The sequence below is a fragment of the Phacochoerus africanus genome, chromosome 2, assembly GCF_016906955.1.
Source record: "Phacochoerus africanus isolate WHEZ1 chromosome 2, ROS_Pafr_v1, whole genome shotgun sequence".
Classification (NCBI taxonomy): domain Eukaryota; kingdom Metazoa; phylum Chordata; class Mammalia; order Artiodactyla; family Suidae; genus Phacochoerus; species Phacochoerus africanus.
Genome location: NC_062545.1, coordinates 3,645,762 through 3,659,868, shown reverse-complemented (window position 1 = coordinate 3,659,868; position 14,107 = coordinate 3,645,762).

Sequence of the window (14,107 nt, the reverse complement as noted above, 5' to 3'; positions counted from 1 at the left end):
ATCACATTCAAACTAGAGAAAATTAAGTCAAGGACAAAACTTTTGAAAGAAGCTGGGTGGGGAGGAATCTTATCTTTAGAGGAACAAAGATAAGAATTACATTAGACTTCTCTTCAGAAACCATCCAATCAAGAAGAGAGTTGAGTGTAATATTTTAAATGTTGAAAGAAATAAAACACAACTTCTGTATCCAGTGAAGGATAAATAAAGACTTTCCCAGGAAAACAAAAAGTGAGAGAATATATTTCCAGTAGACATGCCTTGAAAGAAAATGTTAAAGAAGTTTTTTAGAGAGAAAGAACATAATATAGGTTGGAAACTCAGATCTGCATTTAAAAAGAAAGCACATTAGATAAGGAATAAATGAAGATAAATATTTTATTTTTTCTTATTCTTAACTTATTGAACAGATAACAGTTTGTTCTAATAAAATAGCAATAATGTATTCAGAGATTTTAGCTTATAGATAAGTGAAATGAAGGACAGCAATGTTGTAAGGGGTAGGATGGAGGAATTATGAATGCTCTAAGGCACTCCCTGCATTGCACTAAAACATGAAGCTATACAGTGTTATTTGAAATTGACTTGGATTGGTTGTAATTGTATATTGCAAACACTCAAGTGACCACGAAACAAGTTAAAAAGGAAGATAATTGACATGTTAATAGAACAGAGAAAATTGAATCACATAAAATACTCACTTAAAATCAGAGAAAGCAGAAAAAGAGTGAGAGTCAAAAAAAGAAAAAAGTCAATGAATAGAGAGCAGCTAAAAACATGGTGGATATTTGGAGTTCCCATTGTGGCTCAGCCAGTTGAGAAGCTGACATAGTGTCTGTGAGAATGTGGGTTTGAAACCTGGCCTCACTCAGTGGGTTATAGATCTGGCATTGCCACAAGCTGAGGTGTGGGTCACAGATGCAGCTTGGGAATGGCATTGCTGTGGCTGTGATACAAGCCAGCAATTGACGTTCCAATTCAACCCCTAGCCCGAGAACTTCCATATACCACATGTGTGGTCCTAAATAGAAAAGAAAATTATGGTGGATATGCATCCAAATACAGAAATAATCAATTTTGAATGTGAATTATCTAAATACATCAATTAAAACACAAAGACTTTCAGAATAAATAAAAACACAAGAACCAACTAGATATTGTCTAGAAGAAATGCACTTTAAATATAAAGAATCAGATAGATTAAAAGCAAAAAGATAGATAATACTATACCATCCTAAAACTAACCAAAAGAAAGATGGGAAATTTATATTAATTTCAGACAAAGCAAATTTCAAAACAAAGAAAACTGTCAGTGATAAACAAGATCATTTCTTAACAATGAGAGGATCAGTTCTCTAAGAGGACATGACAATCTTTAATATGTATGCTCCTAACAGTTAATTAAGTTAGTGGGACAAAATTGCAAAGAGAAATATATGAATCCACAATTACAACTGGAGATTTCAATACCCCTGTTTCAGTAATAGACAGATCCTGCAGGCAGAAAATCTGTAAAAATATAATTGAACTGAAAAGCCATCAATAAACTGGATCTGGTTGACAATTATAGATTATTTCATCCAACAACAGTAGAATATACATTCTTCTTAAGCACACAGAAAGCATTGACCAATATAGAACAGATGTGGGGTGATAAAACACACTTTGACAAATGTAAAGGACTAGACATCATGCAAAGTATGTCTTCACAGAGCAATGGAATTAAAGCAGAAATTGATAATAGAAGATGGCCAGAAAATATAAAATATTTGGAAATTAAACAATACACTTGTAAAAAACAAGTGAGTCAAGGGAGAAGCCTCAAAGATAATTTTAAAATATTTTAAACTAAATGAAAATAAAAGTACAACTTTTCAAAATCCATAGGGTACAGCCAAGGCAGTGCTGAGAGGGAAATTTATAGCATCAAATGCATCGATTAGAGAAGAACAATATCAGCTAAGTTGTCTAAACTTCCATCTTTGAACAATACAAATAATAAGAAACAATAAATATGATCTAAACAGATAAAACCCTAATAAATAGAAAGATACCCCATGTTCATGAATAGGAAAACAATAATCAACAGTCAATGAAATCAATTAATAAGTTAATAATCAATAAAGCAAATGAATAATAATAAACATAATAATAATGTATAAATCAATGGTGTCAATGAATCAGTGAAATCCAAATCAACTCTCTGTAAGTTGCACTGTCAATATTTAAAAACTGACTCTAAAGTTTGTACTGAAAGGCAAAAGGCTGGAGTGGCCAACATAATATTGAAGGAGAAAAACAAAATCAGGGAACTGACCTTACCTGACTTCAAGTCTGATCAAACATCATGGCTTGGTAATCAATACAGAATGGTGCTGGTAAAGAGACAGACAAAGAGAAAAATGAAACAAAGTAGAGACAAGAAATAATTCCACACAAATACAATCAAGAGATCTTTTACAGACCAATACAAATTCTATGGAGAAAGGATAGCCTTTCCATAATAGCGCTGAAGAAACAGAACCTCCACGTGGAGGAAAAAAAATGAATCTAGACTCTGAGCTCATGTTTTTCATAAAAATTACCTCAAAATGGATCATAGGCCTAAATGTAAAACTATAAAACTCCCAGAAGACAACACAGAAAAGTATTCATGGCTTGAGCTTGGCATTGAGTTTCTAAATACAGCACCAAAATTATGATCTACAGGAGAAAAATTGATGAGTTGGACTTCCTTATATGGGAAAGTTAAAGCTATGGAGATGGTAAAATATTGGTGGTTGCCGAGAGCTGAGGGAGGGGAGTGAGGGATGAAGAGGGGGAACACAGACTTTTAACACAATGAAGCTCTTCTGTGTGATCCTGTAATGGTGCACACGTGACACTGTGCATTTGGTGAGACACACAGGCCTGTATGACACAGAGTCAGCCCTACTGCCAACTCTGAACTTAGTCAATAATAATGTATCAATACTGGTTCATCCATCATAACAAATCTGCCACATCAAGGCCAGCTGTGGCTAATAGTGAATCTGAGGGCAGGGAGAGAGAGAGTAGATGTGAACTCTCTGTAGTTCTTGTTCAATTTTTCTGCAAAACTGCTGTAAAAATAAAGAGTATCATTTTTTTTTAATCCAGGCAGGTAAGCTAGTAGGAATCCAGCTGCCTACCCATCCATCTGTCCATCCTTGTGTCCAACCGTGTGCCTGTTCTCCTCCAGACCCTGCACACCCCTCAGTGAATAAGAGAGAGGAAAACCCTCTTCTCACAGAATTTGCATTCTGCTGGGGCTGAGCAGACATAAATAAGTAAACAAAAATTACGGTATGAATTTAGATAGGACCATGCTGTTATGAGAAATTGAAAATAGAAAAAGACGTTGAAGAGCGGACTATATTGAGGAGAGAACGGTATTTTTGGCTAAGACCAGAATGACGAAAGAGAATCCTGACACTCTCTTCTCCTTTAAGAGGAGGAGTCCAAGGTGCAGCGGCTCATTTGTGGTTTGAAACTCAAAGTGACCAGTTCTGAGGTCATTATGATGACCCAGGGACACGGGGAATGTACAGGTGTATGCCTTTCTCTAGGTCTCCAATAATGTAATACTAATCTCTACCACACCGCAAGGGAAACAAGTCTCTTAGCTGGAGGTTGTCTTCCATCACGAGATTTAACTCTGAGGCTTGTCAAATGAGCACTGATAAGCTGACCTCAATCATTAACTTAGCAATCTAGCAAGAGCTAAAGCAATGGTACCAAGAACCAAACACTTGTGTTTGGCTTTGAGATAACTGTGCAGTGTGATTTATTTTACTGGGTGATCAAAACGAATGACCCACACCTAGAGTAATAATTTTGTAGAGTTAGAACTTTTATTAAGTATTTTTCAAGACCCAAGACATCATAACCATCACTGCTTGAAAACGTAACCATCTCTGGGCTCTACTATCTGAAAATCTCCACGACACTTCAAGTCATGGGACAGACAACAGACGATCGCATGCTCAGAAATCGGTAGAGTGACCTGTATTTTCCTTGCGTTAAACCGAGTTGAAAAGGAAATGGAAAATCCAACGCAAAAGTCAAAAGCATTGGGAGAATTTACCCTTTATAGACCAAAACCAGAACAAATGTATGTTAGGAAGGTAACTTTTCCTTTAAGTGGGCAAAACACGTACCAATTTGTTGACTAAACTGTATCTTTAACTGGATAGGCTCTTCCTCAAGTTCTTTAGGAAATACTTTTTAGATTCGAGTTACTTTACTTACCAAAAAGAACTTACCAAAAACAACTCTGAACGGTGGGCTCTAATTTTCAGTCACTCGTGCCTCTCTATTAATTCGTCTACAACATCTCTCGAGACCAAGTTTTCGTACAAAGTGAAGGAAGGAGATAATCCATTTCTTTATTTGCTGAAAGGTCACTGGCACACAGAAAAGACAGAGGGCTCTGAGTTTATAGACTCTTTCCTGTTCAAATGCCCCAATTCTAGCTTTCCTGTGAGGATAAATGAAAAATAAACTTGTCAAATTCTGTATCATGCAATTAAGTCCAGCAAAACTATGTTGTGTCACAGTGTTCTGTTAAAGATATGATAATCCAGCCACAAGTTGCCTAGATTATCTGGTACTCTCTCTTCCTTTGAACATACTCTGCAAGGATATGCAATGATGACAGAGATTATCTTGAAAGAATGAAAATAAGAAGATCAGTTGGATCTAAAAGATAACGGCCCATCAATTCCATTTCCTCATTTTGAATTGATTTTCGGTTATGGAATTACAACAGAAGAGAAGGGCTAAGCCAGGTATTAGCTCTCCGTCCCCGGATAGCGAGATTGGGCAGCAGCTGTTCTCTCAGACAGTGGGCCCTGTGTCTGTGCCGCATTTAGACTGGTGTGTAGTGTGGAGACGTTTTCTTTGAATGTTAAAAATGAGAAGGAAAGCTCCGTTTCTCTCCCCTGCTTCCAAGGGCCTCTCTGTTACATTCATTCATTTTGGTGAATAAGAACCCACAAATCAGCCTCAAGGAACAGAATGCTGCATTCAAAATTCTATTTTTGACCAATTTCTTAGTCAGTTATTAAAAACTCTACTTTATCAGTTAACAGCAACATTGCCAATGGATGACAAAATCTTCAACCAAACGGTGCTTTACTGATGTGGAAAGCACAACTGGCGCCATCACTGTGGGGTGCAAACTACAGGGGTGAACAGATCCCATAAAGAATACAGAATCGCAGTCCCCTTGGGCACACAGAACCTGCCTGTCTTCTTTTCAAACAGTTACTTCAACCGCCACTGTGTATCTTCTGACCAAGCTGCCTTTGGATGCAACTGAGAATGGGAGAAATAGGTGGCTCCACAACAAAAATTGAGAGGAATTATTATTTATTTCCCCATATAGCCTGAGGGAAATTCCAGTTGTGTGATAAAAATCCAAAGCCAGATTATCCTAGAGAAAGTGTTCCCAATGATTCTAACTTCTGCCAAGTAGCCCCAGGAGAAAGCACATCCTGACAGATGAATGCTCCATACCACATGGGAACATCCTTCTGGAGCCTGCTTGGCATTAGTTCTGTGACATCACTTAATGCATGACCCTCAAAGCCCTTTGTGCTGATTACCCTGTAGGCAGAATAAGTATAAACGGAGCTCCGTCAGTGTCTTTCCTACGTTTTCAGGACTCTGTGCAGATATAGACAAGTACTGATACCTTGGGATAGAGTACTGTAGATTTAATACCGCGATTACTGCCACTAAAGACAGTTTGCCATGATAATTTAATACAGTTGGCTCTCATGGACACATTGATTCTTATCAATGAGGCATATCAGAACATGTTGGGTACGTTTCCAGCCCACACTAAGAGGCCTTAGTACAATGTCTCTCCTTTGCAGCCTGAGATTGAAGAGGAAGAGAGGTTTGCCTTGATAGGAAAGTATGTTGCAGTAGAAAGGCTTTCTCTTTGGGGATCAACCACTTGCCGATTGTGTAACCTTGTTGAGTCAGTTCTCTTTTTTTTAAAGGCTCAGTTTTTCTATTTATAAAACAAAGACTCTTATTCCCCAAAGGGCTTCTGGTAAAGATTAGTTGTAATACTTACATCAACTACCAAAGGCAGTACCTGATACGTAAGAGTATTTAATAAATATTTTTTCCCATTTTCACCTCCTGTTTCTGTTTGAAAATTCCTTAGCTGATTAGCTAAATGCAGGCTCATTCCTTCAAATTAGAAAAGAGAGATATGAGCCAGGTAGCAGAAGAGAAATTTTGTCAAGAATAAGTTATGTAGAGGGGAACTCTTCTTATAAGGATAAGTTATGGAAGAAGGACTTACTCCATAAAAGTGGCTGATCTGCAAGTATTAATTGTTCCAGGTCATGCATTTCTTTTAGAAATCTGTCAACACATTCCAATATCAAATTTCTCTGATGGAAGGAAGATCCTGGACTCCCAGTTCTACCAAGTAAAGATGAATGAATTTGGTCCCACAAGGTTTTTCTCATATCCCCCTTTATATTCAATGGAAAGTTTTATAAAATGAGCAGAAATATCATATTCCATCATTCTCTCTCAGTCCTATTATTTAGCACCTGCTGGTAACATTCTAATCCTTGATCTGGGTGTTCTAATTTGTGAAAATCCACTGAGCTATATACACTGAATGATAGGTACATTTTCTATACACATTTTATGTTTATATTTTAAAAGTTTATAAAAGGACCCAGCAGCCAAATTGAAGAGGTTCTTACTGGCCAGAAAAGCAGTCAAAATCTGAACAGTAATAAATATAATAAACCACAGTGGACTTAATACCACAATGTTTAGATCTCTTCATTCTTAAAAGTTCTAAAGTAAATGAGTAAATAAGGCTTTTGGTTCTCTTTTCAGCATACTAGAGAACATACTCATTATTTTGAAAACTAGAAAAGAGTCAAACTCGCCTTGTTTTCTTTTGTGAGTTTTATCACAGCATAACCAAACACGATGAGAATTTTTTCTTGGTAGTGTCCCAGCTTCTTAGTGAAGAATGACTATGGGAATAACGACTAGATTATCACCATTTTACGGCACCAAGTGAAACGGTGGACCAAGATTATAAACATCCTTGTGAGCGATACTCATCACAAAAGACAGACAACAAGTCATGTTTCCTGATGGAAGGAAGCAGACAACGCATCCTAAGATGTATTAAGCCTTTAGATCTCACTACCAATTCACAGGAGATTCAGGGAGAGATGAGCATATTCAAGGCCGCAACAGGGGTGCAGTTAGCCATTTCCCACAAGAGTCTGCAGGACAAAGGACGCAGTTTCATCAACAGATAAAACCACAAGGGAAGAAATGAGTCCGTTGTTCACATAGATTAAAAGAGGCTGAAGAGAGTCTTGTACCAAGTGAAGTAAGTCAGAAAAAGAAAGACAAATAGCATATGCCATCACTTACATGTGGAATCTAAAATATGGCACAAATGAACCTGTCTACAAAGCAGAAACAGACGTGCAGACATAGAGAACTGACTTGTGGTTGCCAAAGGAGTAAAGGGAAGGGAATGGGATGGACTGAGAGTTTGGGGTTAGTAGATGCAAACTATTGCATTTCGAATGGATAAGCAATGAGGTCCTGCTCTATAGCACAGGGAACTATACCCAATCTCTTGGGACAGAACGTGGTAGAAGATAATATAAAAAATTAGTTAAAAGGATGTATATATACATATATATATGTATGACAGGGTCACTATGTGCACAGCAGAAATTGGCACAGCACTGTAAACCAACTATACTTAAAAAAAAAAAGTCAAATCCACTAATGTCAATGTATGAATGTTATGTTGATACCAATTCCAAACATAAATTTTATTTATCTATTTATTTATTTTGTCTTTTTGCCTTTTCTAGGGCTGCTCCAATGGCATATGGAGTTCCCAGGCTAGGAGGTTAATCAGAACTGTAGCTGCCGGCCTATGACAGAGCCACAGCAACGCGGGATCCAAGCAGCGTCTGTGACCTACACCACAGCTCATGGCAATGCCAGCTCCTTAACCCATTGAGCCAGGCCAGGGATCAAACCCACAACCTCATGGTTACTAGTCGGATTCGTTAACCACTGCGCCACCATGGGAACTCCCCAAACATAAATTTTGAAACTATGAGACAATTGAACAACTGGATGGTTATTAATATTAAAATTTATTTCTATTGTTCCGGGTGAGATAATGATATTGTTATCTTCCTTCAGAGTCCTGATCTTTTAGAGGGACGCAATGAAATATTTTATGGATGAAACAAACTTACGTTGCATCTTTTCTTCCAAACAATCTTAGAAATGGAGAAAATGTGTGGGTGTGTAGATAAAACAAGATTAACCATGAGTTGATAGTTTCTGTAGCTGTCATAAGTATGCAGCAACTTTGTCTCTGCTTTTGTGTGATTGCACTTTTCCATCATTATAAACACTATAGATGGATGTTCATTCTTTTCAAAAATAAGTGAAAGAAACCTCAGGGTTATGTATAATGCCCCTTGTAACTTGACTTTAATTATTCACTGATTTATGAAGCTCATAGCCAATAGTACTTTGTCTTCCGGCATCTCTTCCTAAAACCTGGCAAGTGTTGGTTGGTTATGCCTTAGATGTTCTTGGTGTTATCTTTGGTTACAGCATTTGCCTTGGTGCGTCTTACTTATGTAGTCACATACGTGCCATTTTTGACTCTGCGCTCCGTGATGGACAGCAGCGCTGGGTATAGCTGATTGTATATTCCAGACCTGAGCTGCATGTGGCAGCCATTCAAAAGTGTACAGAATTGCATATCAGAGTGCCATTTCCAGAATCACCATTTTTCTTGACATATTGTCAAGGATCTTCTGGTTCTGAAGACATGGGGTCTTCATTATTAAATAAATGACAATACTCCTTATATGACAAATGACATGATTCTAAAAGCTTCCCTAAACTGTATTCTTAAGGGATTTTGAATTCTCAAGAGAGCCCTTCTTTGGCCAGAATCTCAAGATGCTTGCTTTATTCCACAAGCAGCCCAGATGAATCAGTCTGCCTTCTGAGCATGTGTCAGTGTGTCTGAAATTGGACTGAAAGCATCATGGACCAGGGTTCCTGAGTCCCAGTGTGTTTGTGACAAGGCTTTTCTGCCTACATATTGTAACCAAGGTATTTATTACGAGCTGCTCCTTTAATTCCCATAATGGGAGGCATGCACTCTCACACCCAAGAGCTCTTTCTTGAACCTAATATTAAATCTGGTTCAGTCAAGGGGCAAAGTTAGCAATCTTCCGTGTGGAATTCATGCCTTCTAACCTTACCTAATATAGGAGTTTAGAGACAGATGGCACAGCTCTGTGAGGTAAGCAGTTCTGTCCTCATTAGCCTGTTTATTCATTTTGTGGGATTTAAGTCTGATGGAAATGACAGCGCTGTATGGCATGATGGCACGAGTATAAGGTTGGATCATTTTTAATAGAGCTGCTGCTAAATACATATACTTTATAAATAATATAGTTTCTTACTGAGTATAAACTAATAAATATGTACACGCTAAGTGGATATCAAAGCACAGCTATATCAACACATAATCCAATAAACTGGTCAGGTAAATAAAGTGAAATAACAGACTTTCCTGTGTTTCAGTAACATAGTTGAAACTTCATTTTTTTAAATAAAAGCTTTATTGAGAAACACTTCACAAATCAGAAAATTCACTTTTTAAAGTGTAGGGTCGGGGAGAGGGGAAAGATGGACACAAGTGTGAAACCGTTGACACCACCTAACTTCAGAACATTCCATCCTGTACCAATTATCGGTCACTTTCCTTCTCTCCTCCTCCCATAACTAGCAGCCACTAACCTGTTCTGTCTCCATGGACATGCTTGCTATGAAATTTCATAGAAATGGAATCGTACAGTGTTTACTATCTTGTTTCTGACTCCTTTCAATGTTCATCCGTGTTGTAGCATGTGTCAACATTTCATTCACGTTTATGGCTGCGTAATACTCCATTTTATGAATATACCACACTTTATTTATCCATTTGTCAGTTGATGTATAAGTTTTTTCTTCTTTTTTGTCTACTGCCCATAGATATATTTTGTGTGAACCTATATTTTCAGTTTTCTAGGGTGAATACCTAGGGATGGGTTTGGTGGATTCTATGGTAGAGGTGCATTTAACATTTTAAGGAATTCCCAAACTGTCTTCCAAAAGATTTGTACCTTTTTACAATCCCATCAGCAATGTCTGAGGGTTCTAATTTCTCCATATCCTCACCAATGCTGGTTATTTTCAGTCATGCAATAGTGGGTTGAATGGAGTGATAAAACAAGAAATTAGAAAATAAGTGTTATTTTACTGCTTTATAATGGAAAGAGAGAAAGAGTGAGTAGTCCGTTATCCCTCACACAATGGAATGAATGGAAATGTACAATATGGAAAAAGGAAATGGACACTAAATTGTCACTTATGGAGTCATACATTCTCCAAGCATTCATCTACCGCTTATCAGATAAAAAGACAAGAACAAAGGCGATAAGAGAAAGAAAAGTCCAAAAGAGTGAAACCTTTAAGACCAGAGCATAATAATATGTGGATATCTTACAGCTTTTCACTAAATTAATTATTATTAAGAAATTAGACTAATTCTCAACTCATACTGGAAGAAATCTCTAAAGATTGAGCAGGAAAGTAGAGTTTTCCTAAGGAAAAAAAAATTGTAAGACCAGATCCTTATCTGTAGTTTTTCTACAGGTATGATAGAGAGGAAATAATAAAATTTCATATGGCATGAACTTGAATCCATGTATTTCCTTAATACTTAAAACTAATTTTAAGTCTACCCTTTTATTACAGATATTCATATGTAAATTTTTACATGACTCGTTAATTTTGCAATAAATTGGAAGATATTCTTTGGCAATATAAGCCACAAAATTTGGCTTCAAATGCGTCACGCTTTAAGCTATTTGTCTGTTCTACCCGCTCAACATCTATTTTCCTTGATTAAGTTAATGGTGATGTGCTCAGAGGAAATAAGTAAGTACCTTGTTCCTCTGCTCTGAGCATTGAGTTAGGGCTCCAGCACCAGTCCAGGGATGGAAAGGGCGGCACCAGTCTAGCTGGTACCACATTGAACTCCTCTCTTCCAATCAACCTGGAGATAGACACATCTCCCAGTATCTGTCAAACAGGGTAATTCCTACCCCTGGAACTGAGATCCAATCTCATCCCAAGTGAGTGAAGCTTGGGATTTTTCTGAAGCAACCAGGAAAAGACAAACACTTCTTCATTTGGAGTTCCCATCGTGGCTCAATGGTTAACAAATCCGACTAGGAACCATGAGGTTGCAAGTTCGATCCCTGGCCTCGCTCAGTGGGTTAAGGATCCAGCGTTGCCATGAGCTGTGGTTTAGGTCGCAGATGGCTTGGATCCCGAGTTGCTGTGGCTCTGGCGTAGGCTGGTGGCTACAGCTCCAGTTAGACCCCTAGCCTGGGAACCTCCATATGCCGCAGGAACAGCCCTAGAAAAGACAAAAAAAAACCAAAACAAACAAACAAAAAAAATGCTTCTTCATTCAACTTGAACTTTTGACTGTAAGGCTTAAACAGAGTCAGAAACCAAAGTCAATATAATTGAGAGGTAGGAACAGGAGCAAGTAACTTTTGAACCCCTGGGTTAAACCATGCCTGGAGACAGTCCCTTTGGTTATTTAATCTAATGGATTATGTTTTTATTTAAGCCAACCTGAATTGATGTTCTATCACTTATAACTCTGTTTAAACTACTCATTATAAAAGGTTATGCACTTGTTACAATGAAGTGCCTATTGTCCAAAGGGGTTTTACTACTTACTGGGACAATTAACTTCAGAAATAGTTTACAAGACATAAATGAAATAAATTTTATTATTTTATAAGCACATCTCATTTCCAATCCTAAATACTGTTTTGCAGGTTAACTTCCAAGAATTTTTTTCTTTTCACCCTATGGATGGGCTATATGCACACATACACATACACATGCACACAAGTTTACTACCACTTAAAATATTCAGATAACTGTGTTCCAGGCTCCAAAGACAATTTTGGAGGTGTTATAAATATGCCCTAAACAATGGCACTGAGGTTAGTGGATAGAGATATCATCATAAATAACAATACCGCAATCGCATATGTAGAAGGCAACAATTATTTAACAAATGATTTCTCACGTTTATTTAAAAATCTGTCTTTTTTTTAAGTTAGGCAACAGGATATCAGCTCACCTGAAAATTCATTAATTCCTTCTGGATTAGAAGTTTTGGTATTTTGAAGGAATTTTCAGGTTTTCCTAAATGACTATGAAAAATAGGCTGCCAATAAAAGTCAGGAGTCAGATTTCTCCAAGAAGAAAATTAGGTAAAGTCCAAAGAAAAATGGGGCTGTAGAATAGTTGCCTAGCTGGCAAATAACAGTATTATTATGTTATTTGTGGAATATTTATGAGAAATCTCTGGAAAATAAAATAAATAGTTATTCACTGCCCAGAACTTTGAAAATCCATGGGTAAAATATAAATTCACAGAAGGGTGTCACTACCATTGTTATAATTCATAAACAAAGAGACAAAAAAATAAAAACAGTCTCAGGATAAACATATATGGGAGGTTTACAATTATTCACAGGAATGAGTTGGCTGTGGTTAAAAACGGTGACTTTGCCCAAGGGCTTCATTCCAGACATGGAACATTCCCTCACTTCAAATATTCACAATCATCAATAAGAATAGAAATATGTGTATATAAATAGGTCCGTTCTATTAATACACATGTTCAACTTGTGACTTTTTACTGGAAATGATCTCATATATTGGTCAACTTCAGTTCTTGAATTCCAATTGCCTATGGTGTCCGCTTTATTTGAATTTTGAAAGATGTTTTAAAATACGTTTCATGCCATTATGGTGTTAACCATATTTTGCTATTTTATAATTTCATACCTGTTATTAGGTGTCATGTAAAAAATGGAATGGAAGCGGATATCTATTCATAGAAGTGAAGGACACAAATAACTAGCATTGGCGCTGATAAGATATCTACTCAGATGCCACTATTTGGGATGAGTAAAGAGATCCAGAGAAAGGGAAGAAACAGGCATGATGGTAGGTAAAGGAAAGGGTGGTCCAAGCGCACTTTTTCTTTTTTTCTTTCTTTTTTTTTTTTTTTTTGTCCTTCATACAGAGATTTGACCATTTGCAAAATGCAGCACAATCTCAGTGCTGAGTGTATGAGTATTCGCAACATATAAATATAAGCTATCCGTCCACCTCTGCAAATTAACTCAGAGCTAAGGTCCACAAAGTTGAAAGCAAACCCTAATGCCTTGAGAACAAAAGTAAAACTACGACTGAACACTGCAGTAAACCAGAAGTCTTGTCTCATGTGCATACTTAACTATTTCCAAATACAAACAGGTATCACCACAGCAATGATATAACTGTACTCATTTATCTATAAAAATTACAAGCTTCATACATCAGAAAATTTCTTTCGACAATAATACAGAAGTGATACAACCAGACAAACATTACGGAAATATATTGCCTTTTGTAGTTGCTACTGTACGGTGCTCTAGAAAATGCTGCTGCCCATACAGTATATCTGAGAACACAGAAGTCCTACATCCAAGCCACTGACGTGATAAAGCAGCCACTTGCAGCTGGTGAGAGACACCGCTGGGGACTCTGCTCCCCCCATGTCGCTTATGGCTTTCCATTAAGAGGGTACAGTTACATCAAACACCGGTCTCAAAAGCTTGAAGCATTCTTTCTTGAAACAAAACATTCCACGGAAGATACGTGTGAAAAATTAACTGTTTCTTTTCTACATAAAACTCAGTGCCCCTGCTCTTCAATAGAACCGCGGTATGGGAAAATCAGATGTAGAGGTTTTATTCCGATTGCAAATTTAAAATAACGCAAAATGCCACTCTGGTAACGCAATTACAAACAACTGACCCTGTGTACATTTTCAGCGGGAGTTATAAGGAATGGCCATACCGTTTTAATGGTGTGGCAAATGCTGTGTATTTTCAAAGAGAAGAAATTCTAGAGG